The sequence below is a fragment of the Equus przewalskii genome, chromosome 24, assembly GCF_037783145.1.
Source record: "Equus przewalskii isolate Varuska chromosome 24, EquPr2, whole genome shotgun sequence".
NCBI lineage: Eukaryota > Metazoa > Chordata > Mammalia > Perissodactyla > Equidae > Equus > Equus przewalskii.
Genome location: NC_091854.1, coordinates 5,930,568 through 5,951,478, shown reverse-complemented (window position 1 = coordinate 5,951,478; position 20,911 = coordinate 5,930,568). Strand labels below are relative to the sequence as shown.

The 20,911-nt window shown below is 42.9% G+C and overlaps 1 long non-coding RNA gene across 2 annotated transcripts; it reads right to left on the bottom strand.

Annotated features, from left to right (window-relative positions):
* Nucleotides 1-2,048: 2,048 nt before the first annotated feature.
* Nucleotides 2,049-20,418, bottom strand: LOC103553867 (uncharacterized). 2 transcript variants are annotated; one of them, XR_545566.2, is made up of 4 exons: nt 20,204-20,418; nt 14,710-14,834; nt 12,063-12,219; nt 2,049-2,412 (listed from the first exon to the last, which is right to left on the bottom strand). It is a non-coding gene; the product is annotated as an uncharacterized lncRNA (long non-coding RNA). The 2 variants fall into 2 exon arrangements; XR_011532540.1 differs by lacking the exon at nt 12,063-12,219.
* Between the last annotated feature and the right edge of the window lie 493 nt (nt 20,419-20,911).

The following is a 20,911-nucleotide window of genomic DNA, read 5'->3' as shown; positions in this document are numbered from 1 at the left end:
AGTATGTGTTACATGAATGAATAAGTAGATTGGTGAACAGGTTATATTAGGAAGAAGAATTCACACTAGGTTACTGAATGGGGATGGAGGATAAAGATCAGAGTCCAAAAGCCCTATCCCAATCAGACCTTGGACACTTCATGAGTTTGAGATTCTAGAAGAGAGCAAAGTGGTTAGCAATCATAAGTAAAGTGCATTTTACTTTTGGAAGCTAGCTAGCACTTGGGTCCCCTGGGAGTACCAGAAATTTTTCTCTTCCATATCCAAAATAGCAACTTCTTCCACTTTTTCACTAACAGAATTATTCTTGGTCATCAGGTATCTAAACCTCAGAAGGACTCTTGACTCTTCCCTTTTCCTCACACCACACAGCTTCACGATGCTTCTTGTTAGTTTTTTCCTTTCCATTCCCATGAGGGCCGTTTGATCCAGAGTATCAGTCAGGTTTCTTTCTCTTGTAAGTTACAGAAATTCAAATCTAATTAGCTTAAAGCAAAACCTGGGAATGTATTGGATCATATATCTGGGAAGTTGATGGGGGCGGTTGGCTTTAGACATGTTTGAATGCAGGGATGAGATGATTGCTCAGGACTCCACCTCCTCCGTCTCCCTGCTTGGCTTAAAATGGACAGCGACAAGCCTGGGTCACAACCTCCTCATAGCACTCTGATTGCACCCATGTGGCCACTCCTGAATTGGGCCCTGGTGGGGAGTAGGAAACAAGGTTCTGGTTGGCCTGACCTGGGTAACATGCTCACTCTTGTGGCCCTTGTATGGGGATGGCACAATCACAGAAAGAATTCATCAAGGAAAAGAGGAATTGTGTTACCAAGATGAGCTGAGGAAGCAGTACTAGATAATCAAGAAAAATAGGATGTCTTCTGCAATAGGCACCCTGCGCCAGGTGCAGTGTAAGCCCTTTGCCTATACGAGGCAGGATATAGAGGGGAAATGAGGAGGCACTATGGAATTAGATTGCTTTGGTCTAAATCCTACCTCTTTCTTTAACTAGCTATGTTATTTTGGACAAGTCAACCTCTCTAAGTCCAGTTTTCTCATGATAAAACAGTGATGTAAGACATTCAATGGAATATCATTCAGGCTTAAAAGGGAAGGAAGTTCTGACACATGCTACAACATGGATGAGCCTTGAAGACACTGTGCTAAGTGAAATAAGCCAGTCACAAAATGGCAAATATTGTATAATTCCATGAAGTACCTAAAGTAGTCAAATTCATAGAGACAGAAAGTAGAAGGGTGGTTGCCAGGGGCTGGGGGCCGGGAATGGGGAAGTTGTTTTTGATGGACATGGAGTTTCACTTTGGGGAGAGGAGAAAAGTTCTGGAAATGGTTGGTGGTGATGGTTGCACAACAATGAGAATATACTTAGCATCTTTGAAGTGCATACTTTAAGTGTATAAAATGGTAAATTTTACGTTACGTATATTTTACAGCAATAAAACATTGATGTAAGAATTAAAAGAGACAACAGGCATCAATGTGAAATATTATTAGTCCCATAATAACCCTGAGAATGAGGTATTATCTCTATTTTTATAAAGACTAATGGAGATTAAATGGAGACTTCAAGGTTAAGTAACCGGTCCAAGCCCGCCCAGCTAGAACATGGCAGTGCCAGACTCAAACCCAATGCTTGCCCCAGGAGCCCCTGCTGTTTACTATTATTCCACTTTTCTTCCCAGCATACCACTTGTCCATTAATATTGCCTGATTAATATTTCAAAATGCTGCTTTGATTACGTCAAGCTCCTGCTTAACAAAACTTTGAGTGGTCTGCTCCTGGTCTAAAGCCCGAATGCCTCCTCCTGGCACAATTCTCTTTGCAGTCTGACCCCAGTTATTTTTCTAGCGTCATCTCAAGGTCAAGGCCCTGCTTCACCCTGCCCTGTGTCATCTGTGCCCATAGCATAGACTGCTTCTCCTACTGGGATAATGCTGAAACTCTCCTCACCTTTCGGTGCTCAGCTCAAGACCCAACTGCTCCAGAAAGACTCACACAACTGACAGAGAGACACGGTCACTTCTTCCCCTTAACTACTGCAGTGTTTATTATTTGACAGCATGCGTGATGTGCTCCGTTGGTAAAAGTTCTTCCTTCAGTTGTTCAGGTCCTGTCTCCGCAGCAGACTGTTAGCTCGTGGCACCCAGGGATTGCATCAGTTACTTGTTTAAATTTCTCTCAATGCCACTTTAGTGTTTTGCATTGAGCAGAGACTTGATAATAACTTCTTAATGATGCTGATGCAGGAAATATGATTAATGATGACCGTTCACACAGCCATGATTTGGGTTGAGGAAAAGAGTGTATTATTTTATTTCTTGTTGGAAAAGATACTGGGACTTTTCCCTGGACTTTCAGGTCACTTCAGGACATCATGTTTCCTAGTCAGCCTGGAAATTAAAAGAATGAGCCTGGTTAAAAAACCAATCTGCTAGTGAGCCCGTGTGAGAGGTGGATGTCTCTTGCTGATTAAATCCTGAGAAATAGAAGCAAGCAAAACTATTTACGAAGCAACCAGAGATGAGGCAGTGATTTTTCTGAGGACATCTCAAAAATGTAAAAGGTCATTTCAGGTTCTGCAAATAGTGCCTACTGTACAAATCTTCAGTCTCCACCTAGGTACTGGAAATGTTAACCATGGTGTCTTCAAGTCCATAAACCCTTCTAAATGACACCGTCCGTTACCTCCAGCCCCTGCTCAATGGCTAGCCCTCTGTGGACCATGTAAAGGATCTACAGAAGATCCCAGAGAGAGAATCAAGGTCAAGGTGCTGGAAACATCAGCCAGAGCCGACATTCAGCAGAATGCCCTAATGCAGTAGTTCTGAGTGGTTGCTGGGGTTTGCTTTGATTGGTCAGTTCCCGTTCTTTAAACATTTAAATATCACTCCTACGCAAAGGGAACAGTACTGCCAGTTCAGGCAGTTCTATGTGGCAGGAGGACAGAGCATCAATGGGAGAATGACAGAAGGGATGAGGCAGGAAACATAGGTAAGGACCAGAACTTGAAGGAATTAAGATCAACCACTTGCGCAGAGAAGCCCAAACAAGAAACTGTTAAGGGGAGAAGTACTATAAGTAGATACACATTTTCAAAAACTGAAAGAGACTAGTTAACAGGCTTTCATAATGGACCAGATAAGAGATGATAAAGACTCGAATCAAGAACTTGGCAGTGTCAACAGATAGGAGGGGATGGTTGTAAGAGATACATTTTTAGGTAAAATTGACTGGATTTATGATTGGATCCAGAGAGTGGGAGAAGAGGAGTCAGAATCTGAAATGTGAATTTTCTAATTGGTGGTATGTGTCAGAATACATTGATGTTTCATGTTTATTTTCACCATCTTACTTCATAGTATAGGGTATAAGTTGTGGTTGATCACACACAAGATACATGAGCAGAGCAGTTGAATGTGAGGTTGCTGGTGCAGTCACCCCATGTGATCATATTTTGGTTCAGTGAGAGTCTAGACTGGAACAAAGAACAACTCATTTAAAATTTCACGAGTCCAGCTTGCCATGGCTAAGGAGACATCAAGAATATTCTGAAGGCTGATGGGAATTATGAAAACAGCAGCCAGATGCCTTCGGATGAGGCCATTTCCTAACCAACTAACAGGGCAACGTGTCTTCTTCTTTGCAGTAGTTGAGCCTTGGGTGTCATTGGGATTGCTACAGCTTCTTTAGGTCTTTCCCCAGCTACAAGGCAGTCAGGACAGGAATGGGGAGCATCTCAAGAGTCTGGGAAGCCCTAGAAGAGAGATCTTGAATTATATCCACAGAGTGGAACAGAGAATCACCCTGCTGAAGCCTAGGTTCACAGGAAAGGAAAATGTAAGAAGGTTAGTATGTGATATCCATAATTGTATCCATCATATCCATGGTCACGTCCCTTAGGACCACTTTCTTTAATATTGCTTTAGAGCCAGCCCAGTGGTGTAGCAGTTAAGTTCATGCACTCTGCTTCAGCAGCCCTGGGTTCTACGCACCACCCATCAAGCCATGCTGTGGTGGCGTCCTACATGCAAAGTAGGGGAAGATTGGCATAAATGTTAGCTCATGGACAATCTTCCTTGAGCAAAAAGAGGAAGATTGGCAACAAGTGTTAGCTCAGGGCCAATCTTCCTCACCAAAACAAACAAGCAGAAAATAATGCTTTAACTTTGCTGGTCTAAGTAAAGCAAAGTCCAGTAAACCAATAAGCAATTTGAAACATTAGTAGACTTTTATATTTCATCTGTATTTTAGGTCCTCAATTTTCTAACTCAGGATTTTATTTTGAATGATATTTCTTCAGAGACAGCAGCAATTTCTCCTCTATGGAGGAACAAGACTATGTTATCTTTAAAGTTTTAAAAACAAACTGGTCTTTGGACCTGCAAAGAAATATTCAGATGTCGTAACCTGAAAATAACCTCGGAATTTTCCCACACTCTAACAAATCCCTAAACTGCCAAAGGGATGTGTACCAACATTTCTAGATCCCCCTGGGAATACATTTGAGAATGCTTACTACCAAAGAAAATGTTAGGGAAATACACATTCAAAATATAAGAGTTTACACCAAAAGTGCTCTCTTGTCACAAGGAAAGTATCTCAAGTATAACATGATAAAATATATCTATATATACACACAAGATAAATTATTTATACAATACAAACAGCAGTTTTAATTTAGCTTTCTTGCCCACAAGTTAACATTTTTATTTTATTAAGATGTTTAAAAGAACAAGAAAATAAAAATGTCGCCCCTCTCTTCACTTATTCACATATATTCCTATTTGGTGAATAGAAAATACCATTATTTCTATTCTATCTTTAAGAAAGGAAGACAAATAAAAATATCTTCATTTCTTCTGCTCCCTCTCCCTCTGTTGTGCTTGTCTCAGCCACACCCAACCCCAGCGTGAACCAATCAAATCATTCTTGCGCCTGCTCCTGCTGAGCATTGAGGAAAAGCCCCCCAAACTGCAGACAGATGCTGTTGTAAACTCTTGGCTGCCTCCTCATCTGCAGGACAATCTGAGAAGCTAGCTCTTCCACGTTCTGTAACAATTATGTCCTACCTTCACTCTCTTCAAACATCTGATCTTCTCCTCCACGCCTTATTGTAAATGGATGACTTTGGATAACATTTCATATGGAAAATATAAGCAAGTCATGACCAAAACCCTAAAGAGATTTTATAACGGAACAGAAAGTGATTACGAAGGTTGTCCTCACAAGTAAATACACAAGAATAACCAAGAAAATGAGAAAAACAAAAACAACAGGGGCAATATTGCCCTCCCAGTTATCAAAGAAACTATCATAATTAAATAATGTGGAGTTGTTTCTGGTATAGATAATACATCAATGGCACAGACCAGAGACCACGTATAAGAATATAAGGTAAGATAAAGGTAGTATTTCAAAACACTGGGAAAGGATAGAATATTCAACAAATGGTGTTGGAAAAATTGGCTACTTATTTGGGAAAAAATAGTTTTATATTCACTTCTCAACAATTCAAAAAAAATTGACTGTATTTAAAAAGCTGTAGGGGCTGGCCCAGTGGTGCAGTGGTTAAGTTCACACGTTCCACTTCTATGGCCTGGGGTCCGCCGGTTTGCATCCCTTGCATGGACCTATGCACCACTTGTCAAGCCATGCTGTCGCAGGCATCCCACATATAAAATAGAGGAAGATGGGCAGGGATGTTAGCTCAGGGCCAGTCTTCCTTAGCAAAAAGAGGAGGATTGGCAGCAGTTAGCTCAGGGCTAATCTTCCTCAAAAAAAAAAAAACAAAAAACTGTATGTTCTATACAAAATAAAATTATAAAAGTACTAAATGGAAAAATAGGGGAGTGTTTATAATTTTCATAATGGGAAAGGCCTTAGAAAGCAAGACTTAAAACCAAGAAATAAACAAAAAATTTTACAAATTGGCTATCATTGGGCATACACACTGACCTGGCCTTTAAGAAAGTCAACCTAGGCTACTGGCCTGGTCGTGTAGTGGTTAAGTTCACGAGCTCCACTTTGGTGGCCCTGGGATCGGGTCCTGGGTGCAGACCTAGCACTGCTCATCAAGCCATGCTGTGGCAGCGTCCCACATAAAATAGAGGAAGATGGGCACAGATGTTAGCTCAGTGACAAGCTTCCTCACATGCACAAGTCAATCTGGTAATATCTATCAAAATGATCCTGTTTATTCTCTTCTTTAAAAATATTCATATATGTACACAGATGTTCATTGTAGCACTGTTTGAAACTAAAAAAATTAGAAACAATCTCACCATCCTACGCTAGAGGAATGCCTTGAATAAATCGTAGTATAGTCATTCTACAGAAGTCTACAAACCTTCCTAAAGAATGCAGTGGATAATAATGTATTGACATAAAAATACCTTCAAGAGAGAGAGAAAAAAAATCAAGTTGAGGAAAAATAGAGTATGTGTGATTACATTTGCAAAAAACAAAACCAAAAATAAACAACTGTGTATGTGTGTGTGCTTATGTATGTCAATGCATAGACAATGCTTTCAAAGGACGCACACCAAATTATTAATTCCCAACACTCCTTCGAGCTGGGAAATGGGATTTAGAAAGATGGCAGGCATGAAGGAGGAATTTTAGCTTTTACTGTACCTCCTCTGCCTTGCTTGAATTTATTACACTAAGCATTTGATCTAGTATACTTTTAAAATTTAACTAAAAATGAAATAGAAGAAGATAGAAATTATCAAGTCTATCACATGTACTAAAGGCAAATACCATTTTATTAAACTATTGTTTCCTGAAACATTTATTTCAATTGTGTGTGTGCAGAACACATACTGAGTCACAGTGTAAAATATATTTCTTACTGGGAGTTGCATTTTTAAAAAAGTGATTTTAATAGTATTACTCTCAGAAATTCTTTTCATCAGCTTCCAAACATACTCTAAAAATTCTCCCTGAGCTTCACAAGTCAATCCAGCTGTCGTCTCCTTGACTCAGGTTTGTGAAAGAGCATTTGCCCACCTCCGCACTTCCTAGCCACTTCTCAACCCGCTCCACTCTGGTTGTGCCCAGCCTTCTACCACAGCTCCGGTTATATCATCAATAACTTCCACGTGGAGAGATCTCTGGCAGCCCGTCCCCTTGTTTGATGTCTCAGCGATATTCTATGCTGAGGGGGCTACTCCGTCCTTCCTCGTGCTCTCCTTTCTGGGCTTCTATGAGAGCACACTCTCTCCCTTTGCTCCTCTGCTTACTCCTTCTCAGTCTCCCTTGGTGGCTTCTCATTTGTGGGCCCCCTGACTCCTACATGTTGGAGTGCCTTGGGGCTGATCCTGAGTCCTTTCCTTTCTCACTGTCTACTCCCTCCCTGGATGATCCAAATCATTCTCATGAGGACAGTAACCACCTGTTTTGTTCCCTACTCTATACCCACCCAGCACTTAACACAGTGCCTGGCATACAGTTGGTGTGTAATAAATAATCATTGAATGAATAAATAAATGACCAAGGTTCTCCTGATTCCTGATCATATTCATTAGTTCTTGCTGCCGTGGAATCTTGTACTTGTGTATTTAATTGTTGTAAAATCATTTTGAAGGGAAAAGGGCTCCTGAACTTCGGAGTGTAATTTTAAATAACTGTCCTAGGCAAAATCACTTTAAGAAGAATTGCCAGTCTTTACCCCCAATTAAACAAATGCTAGATTGGAGAGATTAGAGAAAGACACAATAAGTTGTTTAATTGTTTCAATTGTTTTAGCTGCTGGACACCACATACACATTTTCAACGTTTATAGGACATTTGTTTCTGAACAGTTCCGTTTAGCATTGATGCTGCTATTTTTTCTTCCTGTAATAGTAGTACTCACTAGTAGTACTTAAGAGCAAACATTACTCTTTATGTCCTTCGTCTTTATGTATGTTTGAATCCTGAGGGGGTTACACAGGGCTTTGCACAAAGTACGTACTCTAGGCCTATTGACTTGTTTGAACTTGGACTATTTTGATTATGATAGAATACCTTCAAAAAATGGACTTTAGTAATCAAGGCTTTAAAATACCCAAATGATAATAATCCTTCCTAGTTTATAAAACATTTTCATATAGGTTGTATGATGAACTCCCCTCCCCCACTGCAAACTGGTAGAATATGGGGAGAAAGGATGGTAGTGGCAGCAATTTATGCCCCCCCCCAACCCTGCCCCTGCTTCACGAGGGGAATTAAGAGTTTACCTAAGATCTTGGTTTGGGTTTCTTTCAATTGGGCCATATTGTCTCTAATTATAATCTGTTACAAAAAGCCAGGTGCGCCATTCGGGGATTACATTTCTTAATTCCAGAGAGACACATAGGGTCTCGAAAAATAGGATGGAAAACTAATGTCTAAGGTGTGCTCTCCTCTTCTACAAAGAGATGGTATATAGTGCTTGCTAGAAATATGAAAGCCAAGTCATGTCATCTTCTTCTCTGTTTTTCTTTCTTCAGATGGAGCTGTATTTCAAAGCCTCCTGATCCCACCTCTCATTCCAGCCAATGCTGCTGGAGCCCATTGGACGTAAGTTTCAAAGGTGCAGCCTGGCTTGGCCTTTCTCCATCCTGCAGCCTTTACCTGTCACTTCTTCGCCTGTGGACCACTTGGCACTCATGTGTGTAAAGCCCTGAAGATGGGGAGTTAATGCCCAGCGGGCCACCCTTGATCCATAGAGACGGGAATCTCTGCATAAATGCTTCCCTTTTAGTCCCCTGAGTGGACAGTTCTGAGATACATTTCATTAGGCTCCTCAGAATGTCACGTGGGATCAAGCACTCGTCACCCACCATCCTGACCAGCTTAGTGACACATACTGTCACTGGCCTTCCTTCCCTCCCTGTTTCACTTCTCCTCCTCCCCAGTCCTGCTCTCTAGGATCACAGTACCAAATGTACAGCAAGGGAATTGTGGGTGCAAGCCTTGGCTCAGGCTCTGATTCGGGAGGAACTCATATTCCAACTGGGGTGAGCTCCTGTCTTTCAAATGGAGAAATATGACCATGCAATAATACTATTGTATGTATGTCAGGTGTCCTATTTCATTGTTACAACGAACTTATGAGACAGATATCTCTACTTCCATTTGAGAGATGAGGAAACTGAGGCTCAAAGAAGCTAAGTAATTTGACCAGGGTCACGTCAGCTAGAGAATGGTCGAACCAGAATTCGGCAAAGTCCTCTGAGGGGAGAGCAGTGCCGCTTTGCTGTGTAACACAGCTGCCTCCTATCAAAATATTTGCAGAGGGCTTTGATCTCAGTGCCTACCACTCTGGAAAGTGCTGTTCATCACGTATCAGCTCTCTGCCATGACACTCATAGCTGTTCCGAAAACATCCATGCTTTTTCCAGCCTCAGATACACCATGCAAAGAGGATATTTTTTCAAGGACTTTTCTCCTGAAGGAATATGAAGGAATAGAGCAGTAGCTGGAGGGGAGAATGTGGGTCAAGGAAAGGGTTTTTGAAGGTGAGAAATATTTGAGCAGATGCATGTACGAAGGGAATCACCTAGTAGAGAGAGAGCAATGGAGGATGCAGGAGAGAGGAAGTAGATAAGAGGGGATGAGCCCCAAAGTAGAAGTAGAGACTGGCTTTTGTAGGGATAAAGGTCAATTCCTCTGTTATAACTAGAGGGGAAAAGAAGAAACTCCTATAGAAAGTTAGTGACTCTAGGAAAGTTATCTCCCTTATGCAAAAACACAAACCAAAAGGACCTCCTTCTGATTCTGCACTGCATACGCCGTGTAGGCAGGGGCCATGTCTGGTTTGTCTACTGCTGTATACCAGTACTGACCTTTTATAAGGTTCTTAATAAATATTAGTTGTCACTGAATAAGTAGATACAAATAAATTATATACTTCCCTTCACTACCAAAAACTTCTGAGACCAACGCTGGATGATCAAGAAATGGATAAAAATGTCATTAAGTAAGAATTTTAGTAAGAGTGGAAATGACCCATAAACAAACCACTCCTCCAATCTTTGCTATTGAATTTGGGTAGATATACACATGAGGTCCACAAGACCCAACTGCCCAGGGATGGGGTGGCAGTGCTCTTGCCTGGTAGCAGCACTTGAACAAGAAAGACGTGGGGGTTGTAGTAGCCAGAGAGCTCAAGGTGAGTTAGCAGGGGAGGGAAACACTGAAAGAGGAAGGAGGTGCATGGCTTACTGCGCCAGTTGAGGGAGGGTGTCCATGACTAGGGGAGACTGGCTCCTTGCCTACTTCCCCTTGATGGAGTCTTGTAGTGGTCTCCAGGTGCCGCCCTTTCAAAGAACAAGCTGCAGCATGCTCAGTAGAAAGCAAACACACTGTTTATAAATATACGTGTAACATTCTTATATGAGGACCAGTGAAGGAACGGGGTATGTTTAATTCAGCAGAAAGACTCAAGAGGGCCATAATAATGATTCTCAAATATATGAAAGGCTGTGACCTTTCTAGTACGTTCCCTTTGCAACCTCAAATCCAACCCATTCTTTGACCTCCCTTGGGCCTCCAATTGATTGGTCCTACCTCCTTTTCACTATCTCACTTCCCTTGTTAGCTAGCTCAGATTACATAGGCCAACATGGTAATCAATTCCTTGTTCGTGCCCTCAAATTCCTCACTCCCTCTCATCTATCCAGTGCTTGCTTCAGGGCTGAAGAGGGGCTCAAGGCCAAGGCGTGGGACTGGGCAGCCTCTCATGGTCCAAGACCTCTCTTTCAATTCATGACTATAAGGAGGGAAACTTCCTTCCCCATTCCTGCTGTTTCCTTCTGTGTGGGAGACATGAATTAGTGTCACACTCCTGGCCTCCTTCTCTCCCACTTGCCCTTCCCCACTCCACCCCTGCCAGGTAGAATGATGTACCTGATTGATGACTTTGGAGGGAGAAACTCCACCTACATCAGGTGAAAACACCTTCCTTGTTTCTCTCTTCTTGGCAATGAGCTACCTACAGGGACACACACACACAAACACACACAAACACTTATTTTCTGACCTTTCTCCTCCATGCTGTAAGTTTTAGGTAGGCCCCTTGGGGAGGTCTGCAGTGGTCCATTGAAGCTTGGGCTTGGGTGGGTAGGCCTGTCTAATTCTCGGGTTCAGTGTATGGAAGTTCATTTAGTTCTTAAATCAAAGCCACATTCCAGTTATTTCTTCTCTCCCTCCTGAAGGGAGCTTCTGTCTTCAAAGAATATTGATTTCCCTCTGTTCATAGGGCTGAGGCCTCAAGGTCCCCATGGAGTCCATCTTTCCTTCCCTCTCTCTCTCTCCTCCCTACCCGCCTCCAAGCCTGACCCTGGAGAGAACGTGCCCTGACTGCACCTACTCACCTGGGACTTGATTAAGGGTGACACAAACGTTTGTAGATCAAATAAAATAGCAGATGCTATGTTTTAAAGGAGACCACATGTGAGGGTTCGGGGCAAAGGGAGGCCCAGAGTTTGGTGGTTTGATCTTAATGACTCAACAATAGCATCAAATCTTAAGTGACTTCAAACCCTCTGTGCCGCCAGGCAATCCAGCCAGGTTCCTCAGTCAACTCACTCTCCCATTCTCTGAAGACAGTTTTCCACTGATTCTCCTCTCTTCTCAAGCCTCCTCACTTCCAACTGCTGGGCTTGCTTCTTATTTTACTTAGAAAATAAAAGCATGGTAAGAGAGCTTCCGCAGACGTACCGCTGAGTCTATCAAATGTCTGCATGCGTACCCTTATGTTCTACTTCCCTCCTGTTGTAAGGCTCCTTCTGTAACTGTCTATGTTCCTCTCCAAAACTGACCCTCACCTACATCTGGGATCTCTCCCCCTTCCCCTACGCAAGGACCTTGCTCTTGCAATCCTCCTCTCTCCTGCATCATCAATTTCTCTCTCTCTCTAGTGACTTATTCAGATAAACGTGCAAACGTGCTATAATATCTCCCATCTTTAACAAACAAACACACTTTCCTCTCACTCCATATCCCCTTCCAGCTACTGCCTCATTCCTCTGATTCTCTTTTGGACAAAATTGCTTGAAAAAGTTGTTATACTTACTGTGTCCACTTCCTCTTTCCTCATTTTTTCTTGAACATACTCCACTTGGGCTTTCCTCCCCATCATTCCTCTTCCCCCTCACTCCAGTGTCAAGATAACCAATGAAATCCATGTTGCCCGATCCAATGGCCAGTTCTTGGTCCTCATTTTGCTTGACCTATTAACATCATACAAATCCGATCCCACTCTCCTTCTTTAAACAATTTGCTTCATTAATTTCTAAGGCATCATTCTCTCTAGGTGCTTCAAGCTCACTGGCTGCTCCTTCTCGATCTTTGCTGAAAGCTATAGCTTCCTGAATACTAAATGGGAGAGTGCCAGGCGCTCAGTCCTCAGACATCATCCTTTCTCCATCTACACTCCATTTGGTCTGTGGCTTTACATACCATCTATATGGTGATAACCTGGGCTTCCCCCTTGAAGATTTCATTCTCCTCCTCAACATATCCTCTTGGATGTCTAACAAGCATGTAAAACCTAATATATGTCAAAACCTCAGCTCCTGATCTTTCCCCCTAAACCTGCACCTCCCTCAGACTTTCCCATCTCAGTAAATGTCAGCTTCATTTTTCCTGTTGCTCTGAACAAAAACTTTGGTGAGGCAGCGCTGACCATGCCTTTCAAGGCCTTACAGTGATGCACTCATATTACCCTGCTCCCATCCCTCCCGGATTTCACCTCCTGTCTTCCTCTTCCTGCCATTCCTTGCCCCAGGGCCTTTGCACTCTCTGCCCGACATGCTCTTCCCTCTAGCTGTCTATTCACATGGCTTGCCTCTTCAGTCCCTTAGGGCCTCTTCCTAAACGATGTCATATCAGAGATAACTCGCCTGACTACCTAATACAAGACACACACCCCTCTTCCTCCCCACCATCACCCCATTGCTTAAGTTTTCTTCACAACACTTCTTACCATCTGACATTACCCTTCTTGTGGTTGAAAGTATACTCCCCGCTAGAAGGTAAGTTTATGAGGCAGAGAGTTTGAGCATTTTGTTTACTGCTTTCATTCCCAACACTTAGAACAGTGCCTGGTGCAAGGTAGGCACTCTGTTTAAGAAGGAACTCCCAGGGAGTCAAAGGTATGACATGCAAAAAGTGCAAAGGCCCCCTCAGAGAGCCACTCATCCATGTCACTGGAGTGGGCAAGCAGTGAACATCTGGGGAGTTTGTCAGGGATGAGGGTGAGTATTTGGGTTAACGGAACCCGAGACTCTGGCTCTGTGAAATTGTGCTTCCTGAGGCCATCAGCAGCTCCCTGAGCATCAAACCCAGGAGTTGTTGTCAATTACTCCCCTTACAGACGAAGTTTCCTCTCGCCTCCTGTGGCCCTTCTCTGTCCCTTCTCTGACCACCATATGGAACCCCTTTGCTGGCTTCTCTTGCTGGTCCTTTAAATGTAGGTGTTACCCATAATTGTTTTTGACCTTCTCTTTTAACACTCTCTAAACTTCTGTTAATCATTATCTTTAGATGCTATCAATAGTATGAGAAAGATTAGCAAAAATGCTAGAAGGAATATTAAAAAAGTAAAACACAGTTTGCTTTGCTTTTTTTTTAAGATTGGCTCTGAGCTAGCATCTGTTGCCAATCGTTTTTTTTTCTTCTTCTTCTTTCCAAAATCCCCAGTACATGGTTGTATATTCTAGCTGCAGGTGCCTTTGGTTGTGCTATGTAGGACACCACCTCAGCATGGCTTGATGAGTGGTGCCATGTCCGCGCCCAGGATCCAAACCAGTGAAACCCTGGGCCATATGGTGGTCAGAGAAGGGACAAACCCTGGGCAGAGCACAGGAACTTAACCAGTCTGCCCCGGGGCTGGCCCCTTGCTTAGCATTTTAATGAAGAGTCCTGATTTTGATTCAGAAGATGTAAGTTTGAGCCAAGCTCTGCCACTTACCAGTTTTGTATCTGTGGGCAAGACTCCCAACATTTCTGGGCTTCCATTTGTGCATTCAAAAAATGGAGGTAATAATATCTTATCTTAGGTACATTATCTTAATGTATGAAGTTTGAATGATGTATGTGTGGAAAGGTTTTATAAAATATAACTTGATCTACAAACATAGGTTATGACAGACCTTAAAAAGGGGTCACTAAACCATTGTCTCAGGGAATAACAATTGATATGGGGAATTGTCTTTTCTTTTCATTTCTGTGTCCCTGTAGGGAGAAGGTTGTATGTGTAGGCCTAAGATTGCCTATTAGGCTGTACGTCAACACCCAAACAAATCAGTCATGCACTCTAACTGCCCATGGGTTTTGTTTTTTTTTTTTTGAGGAAGATTAGCCCTGAGCTAACTACTGCCAACCTTCCTCTTTTTGCTGAGGAAGACTGGCCCTGAGCTAACATCCATGCCCATCTTCCTCTATTTTATACGTGGGAGGCCTACCACAGCATGGCTTTTTGCCAAGCGGTGCCATGTCCCCACCCGGGATCCGAAGTGGCAAACCCCGGGCTGCCCCCGGGCTGCCGAAAAGCGGAACCTGCGCACTTAACTGTCGCGCCACCAGGCTGGCCCCTGCCCGAGGGTTTAAGATTGAATTTGCAAATAATCTAACAGTATGCAACCGACAGAAGTGAGCTGATGTGCTGCTTTTGCCCAAATCAACCAGGACTCCATTTCACTCCTGGAAGTTAACAGTACCTGAATTTTCATCGGCATGGTTCACACCAGCGCTGCCTGTTTGCTTGTGGTAGTTGGATTCTGGCTGACTCCTCCCCAGGAAAGGGGGCTCATCTGGGGCTTCAGGCACACACATCAGCACGTTTCTGTGTAAGAGAGGGGAAGTTTGAACGTATTCCAGGTTAAGCTTTCCTTTCAGTCGTGGATCAGACAAGGAGCACATCCTAGTTTAGTTTTGTTTGTTTGTTGTTGCTGTTTTTTGTTTTGTTTTCCCCCTTGACATTTTTTGTTTTGTTTTTCCCCCTTGGCATAGATGTGTGCGCTTTGAGGGAGAAAAAAAATCCTACCTGTCTTACACCTGGTTCCATGAGAAGCCAAACTATTTATTAAAAGTAGGAAATATTTCAAGCTGCTCAGCTGAGATTAACAGCTCCTGTCTAATCGTTAACATACAAACCTCCCTAACCAGAACATTTGTGAGGGATGACTTCTTAACAGGATCTGAAATCAACTCTTTCCCAAAAGCCCTGTTAAAAATTACACATTTGGAATTTTGTCCCAGTTGGACTTGGCTGCTGAATTACCTTTTGATATTTTCTGGGGGCGGGAATGGGGGAGTAAACAGCCTCATGCCATTTAATCTAGCACATTTTTAAAAATCTGGTGTCAGATTTGAGTACCTACTGAAGTTTGCCCAAGAATGAAGGATTTCCTAAGACGTGGGCTGAGTGATCACCCTAGAAAGAAAACCCTAGTCCAAATCACTCACAAGACAGATGAGGAAACTGAGGCCCAACAAGATGAAAGGAGTTGCCCTGATGTCACATGAGTAGCTAACACCCACTGCATTGCCTCACCAGGGCCCAGATCTCCTAAGTTCTAGATCAGTGCTCCACTGACCCACTGTCCTTGTCCACGGCAGTGAGATATGGGGTCATCCGTGAGGAAGAACTTACGTTTGACTACCGGCTCATGGATGTTTGACTGCTTTATTTAATTCACATGTGAGCGAAGGAAAGCAATAATCTAAGTACATTCTAACCAGTGATTATGGGGATGCAAATGTTCTAAAGCAACAGAAAAACAGTGTCCACTGGTACACCCGTGCTCACAGCAGCATGACTCACAATAGCAAAAACATAGAAGCAAACCAAGTGGCTATCGACAGATGGGTGAATAAGCAAAATGTAGTGTATAATACGCTGGAATACTATTCAGCCTTTAAAAAGGAAGGCAAGTCTAGCACATACTATAACATGGGTGAAACTTGAGGACATTATGCTAAGTGAAATAAGCCAGTCACAAAAAGACAAATAGGATATGATTCCACTTCTATGAGGCACTCTGTAAGTGGATACTTATGGATCTACTCTGACAGTATTTGGCTACTCTAAATAGTCAAAATCATAGAGACAGAAAGTAGGATGGTAGCTGCCAAGGTCTCTGGGAAGGGGAAAATAGAGAGTTAGTGTTTAACGGGTACAGAGTTTCAGTTTTGCAAGATAAAAAGAGTTCTAGAGATGGATAGTGGTGACGGTTGCAAAACAATATGGATGCGTTAACACCACTGAATTGAACACTTAAAAATGGTTAAAATAGTAAATTTTATGTTATTCATATTTTACCACAATTTTTAAAAACGGAAAAAAAATAAAAATAACGATCACAAATAGCTCATCTGGTCCACTGGCCCCGTGTTCCTGTTAAAGAGCTCTGCAAAGTGCTTGGCAGTGGTTTATCAGCTTTTGGATACTTTGTCAAATCAAACCGCATTCTTTAGATAAGGAGTTTGATTTGCTTTGATATTTAATGACCTTCCCTTTACCTAGGGTATAGAACTTCCACATGCGTAACACCCCCAACACCTAGTGGGAGCTCACAGCCTGGCACATAGTCAGTGCTTCGTAAACATTTTTCAAATAAGTAAGTAGCAGCAAAGGTTAACACGTATTTTGAACATTTATTCAGAGGTTGGTTGGCCTTGAAGCTGATGAAGCTTAAGCTTCAGGATCTCTCACCATAACAAGCCCTTCCCAGACCCTGGGAGGGCCTCAGCAATGTGTTCACAGGGTCATATATTCATATCAAACTTGCAAAAGATCTATCTTCCTGTTATTAAAGAGGGCCCCCCAAAGTTGTATAATCTTCAGGCTCCACCAAATCTGGATCTGCCTCTGTCCTCACTGCCTTTCACTCTGCTGAGTCCTCTCCGTGGTCACCTCAGGTAGTCCTCACAACAATGCTGTGAGATCGTTCTATTGTTATCTCCGCTTATCAGATGAGGAAACTGGATCCCTTGATCAGGGAACCCTCTAGGGTGGGAGAGGCAGAGATTTGTACCCTGGCATTTGAGGCCAACTCTGCAGCCCACTGAGCACTAAGGGAGGCCAAACTCGACTCCGGCCCATGTTAAATTAGGTGTGTTCTTGCTAAATACTATAATTTCACCTGATGTAACTGTAATAATAACAATGATGGCTGGTCTTTTAAAATAACCTATGATTTGGGGAAAATATTTATTGCACAGGCTTTTCCTGTCCCCACCTCCATTTAATATCCTTGTTTAGTAGGTGGAAGGAAATTTAGGAAAGCAGGGAATGAAAAGAGCGAGGCTGAAGAGGGGAGCAAAAGGCACTGAGATGTAAGCCGACGTTGAGGACGACTCTCCACCCCTCCCAGACTTTTTTCCTTTCTTTTTGAGGGATGTGCAAGGGTGCTTCGTCTCTTGGGCGGTTCCATTTTGGTTTTATGTACTATCTGTATCTGCTCTGTCCCCCCAGGACTTCTACTCTGGAGGCCCTATTTCTAGTCTAAAAGCTCTACCAGTCAAAGGGCAGACAGGAATCTTTCCTGTAAACATCCTCTGGGTTACTCCCGGAAAAGGCAACCAGCAACCACTGCTTCCTGTCTTTATTCAGATTCTTGGAGCAAATAATACAATTTTCTATTCCTCTAAGACTTCTTGGGGCCAGTGGGAGGACAGAATTCAAATGTCACAGGATTGAAAGTTTTATCCTATCTAGGACGCTACACTCTTCAGATTCTCTGGCTTGGAAATCTCCTTCATGCACCTGACTTCCATCAGGATGCTGGGCCCCGCCCTGGGCCTGGCGCTCAGAAAAGATTGTCAGCTGACTCCCACCTCCTTGGGGCAATGCTGCCATCAACCTGAAGGCAACACACCCCCAGTTTTCTGCCCTGATTTCCCGATTTCTGACTGCAGTGCAATTATCACCCACCTGGCCAAACCTGAGGGTCACCTCTTCGGATCCCTCCCTCCCCTCAGATCCCGTTAATCACGAGCGCTGTGAGTTTTCCTTCCTGTTAATGCCCAAACTCATTCTCTGTTTTCCATTTTCTTTGCTCATACTTTGTTCTCTGGCCCCTCTTCTTTGATCTGGAGTATGACAATTGCTCCTGACTGGGTTTTCTGCCTTGAGAGTCGCTTCCTTCCAGAAGTGGATTGATCATTTAGCTAATCAATCCTAAACTCCAGGATGCCTTGCTTGCGTATTCAGACCTCGCTCCAGTGTTTGTACCTGATTTTATATTTGTGACTTTATATTCCTTGTCTTGAAGAAGACTCCCCAAACCACAGCACCTTCAGTGCTCTCCAAACAGGATCTTCCCCACCCCCAACCATTTTCACTCAGCTGCCAGATTAATCTTTTCTATTTTTTAATAGACTTTATTTTTCAGAGTATTTTCAGTTCACAGAGAAATTGAGTGGAAGGTACAGGGAGTTCCCATAGATCCCCTACCCCTACATAGGCACAACTCCTCCCGCTATAGACACCTCACACCAGAGTGATACATTTGTTACAATTGATGAACCTATGGGGGCACAACATTATCATACAAAGTCTACGGATTATGTTAAGCTTAATCTTTTAAAAGTAATTCTATTGGGGCCAGCCCGGTGGCGCAGTGGTTAAGTTCGCACGTTCCACTTCTTGGTGGCCTGGGTTCGCCAGTTCGGATCCCGGGTGTGGACATGGCACCTCTTGGCAAACACCATGCTGTGGTAGGCGTCCCACGTATAAAGTAGAGGAAGATGGGCATGGATGTTAGCTCAGGGCCAGTCTTCCTCAACAAAAAGAGGAAGATTGGCAGTAGTTAGCTCAGGGCTAATCTTCCTCAAAAAAATTTTTAAAAAGTAATACTCTTTCATGGTACTTTTCTGCTTTAGAACTGCCCATTAAAATGCTGTCCATTTCTCTAAGGTCTATCTCCTTACTAGGACATTCAAGACTGTCCCATAATCTGTCCCAATTTTACTCTTCAAGCTTATTTCTGAATAATCACCTATACACACTCTCCACGGAGGGAGACTCCAAGCAAGCCATCCCCACTGTCACCTTGCAGCTTTGTTCACACCATCTCCACACAGAGTACAATTAAATTCAACACAACAAAGAGGTGCCGAGACTTAATATAGGATGTCCATCTGCATCCAGTCTGATTACCAAAATCCTACCTGGTTTATCCCCCTCGGCCAAAGAACCCCTTTTGTCCATCCTGCTAGATATAACCCTGTTTGCCCTGAAAGCAGCAGTTTTTAGTTTGGGGGATTTAACAGGCCAATAAAACTTTTCAGAATACTAACAAAGTCCAGTATAGGATTGTCAATTTTTTATTTTGCCAAAATAAAGACAAAAAAAAATACTGTCACGATTATCTTATTAAAGACATTTTGCCACTCAAAAAGCACAAAACCCATAATCATCTCAGAGTAATGGTCAGTTCTTTCAATGCAGTACACTTACCTTTAGAAAAATTCACTACATTTTTCTGTATTGTGTGACTGAGGTAGAGAAAACGTTGTGGACTGGCATTGGGAGTGATTCTAGAGCACTTCCCGTCGGTCTCCTCCAGCTGTTGAGCGCTTACTCACAAGCTGCCTGGGGGCGCACTTTCTGTTGTTGACTATTTAACTTGCACACATATGTCATTTCCTCAACTAGAAGGTAAGCTTTATAAAGAACCTGTATAAGAACCGCACCTTTAACATCCCAGCGAGGCCAGGCACATAGAAAATGCTCAATAAATATTTGTCAAAAGACTGAATCAGCCTAGAGCAGGCTTTCTAAGCCTGTGTAACCAATAAATCTCCTCTTAATGGAGTACAGTACCCCATCCTGAGGCAACTTCTTTCAACAGACTTCTTTAAAAAGAGTTAACCAGTACAAATTGCTTTGCTTTTGAGCGAAAACTGAAAATTAAATTAAAAAAAACTGATATGAAATGTAAACAGTTTCTTCCTCAAGGCAGTAGCAAGTCCTAGCGAGGAGAATCAATACACAAACACACCTTTTGTAACTTGTCATTTAACTGATCCAGTTCTCTGGGGCTTTGTTGGTAAAAACACACAGCGTGTGCTTCTGGCCTGACCTGACTTGGGAGAGTGGTTGGCTTTCCTTCTGTGGCTCACGCCCATGGGCCTAAAGCTTCCATAACACCCACGTTGTTTCTCTCTCTACCTGGGTGATTCAAAAAGGAAAGGAAAGAACCTTACCATCTTCTTAGCAAAGTCTTCATTTGAGATTCTGAAGTTGAAGCAGAACGATGCAGAAAGGTGTCTTTTGGATTTAAAGCATTCTTTTCAGTCCGCATCCAGAGTTATCTTTCAGAAATATAAATGAGATAAAGTCACATCCATGCTTAAAACATTCATTGCCTTTCAATTTAGTTCCATTCGACAGCCATTGATTACCTGCCACAGGCCAGGCCCTGTTCAAGAAGTTAGGAAAACACCAGTAAACAAAAAAGATAAAAATTCCTGCCTTCCTGAAGCTTATGGAAGAGGGGTGGTGGGGTGGGGAACAAATAAGAAACATAATAAACAAATCATGTATTATCTTGTGCTAGAAGGTGATAGGTGCAAAGGAAACTAATTGGAGTGAGGGAGCTATTACAATTTAAATAAGATGGTCAGGGTGGGCCTAACTGAGAAGGTGGCTGCAGCAAAGACTTGGAGGAGGTGAAGGATTGGGCCACCAGGGGATCTGGGAGAAGAAGAAATGCCTTCCTATAGCGTGACCTCACCTGGTACCTTGTCACCGCCTCTCATGCACCCTGGCCCTCTCTCACTGCTCTCCAGCCACCGCAGCCACCTCTTTCCCACGTCAGGGTTTGCACACACTGTTCCATCAGCTTAGCATTCTCCCTCCACTTTCCTGGTCCCTGGACCATCTTCTTGTTCTTCAGGTCTCCATCTTAATGC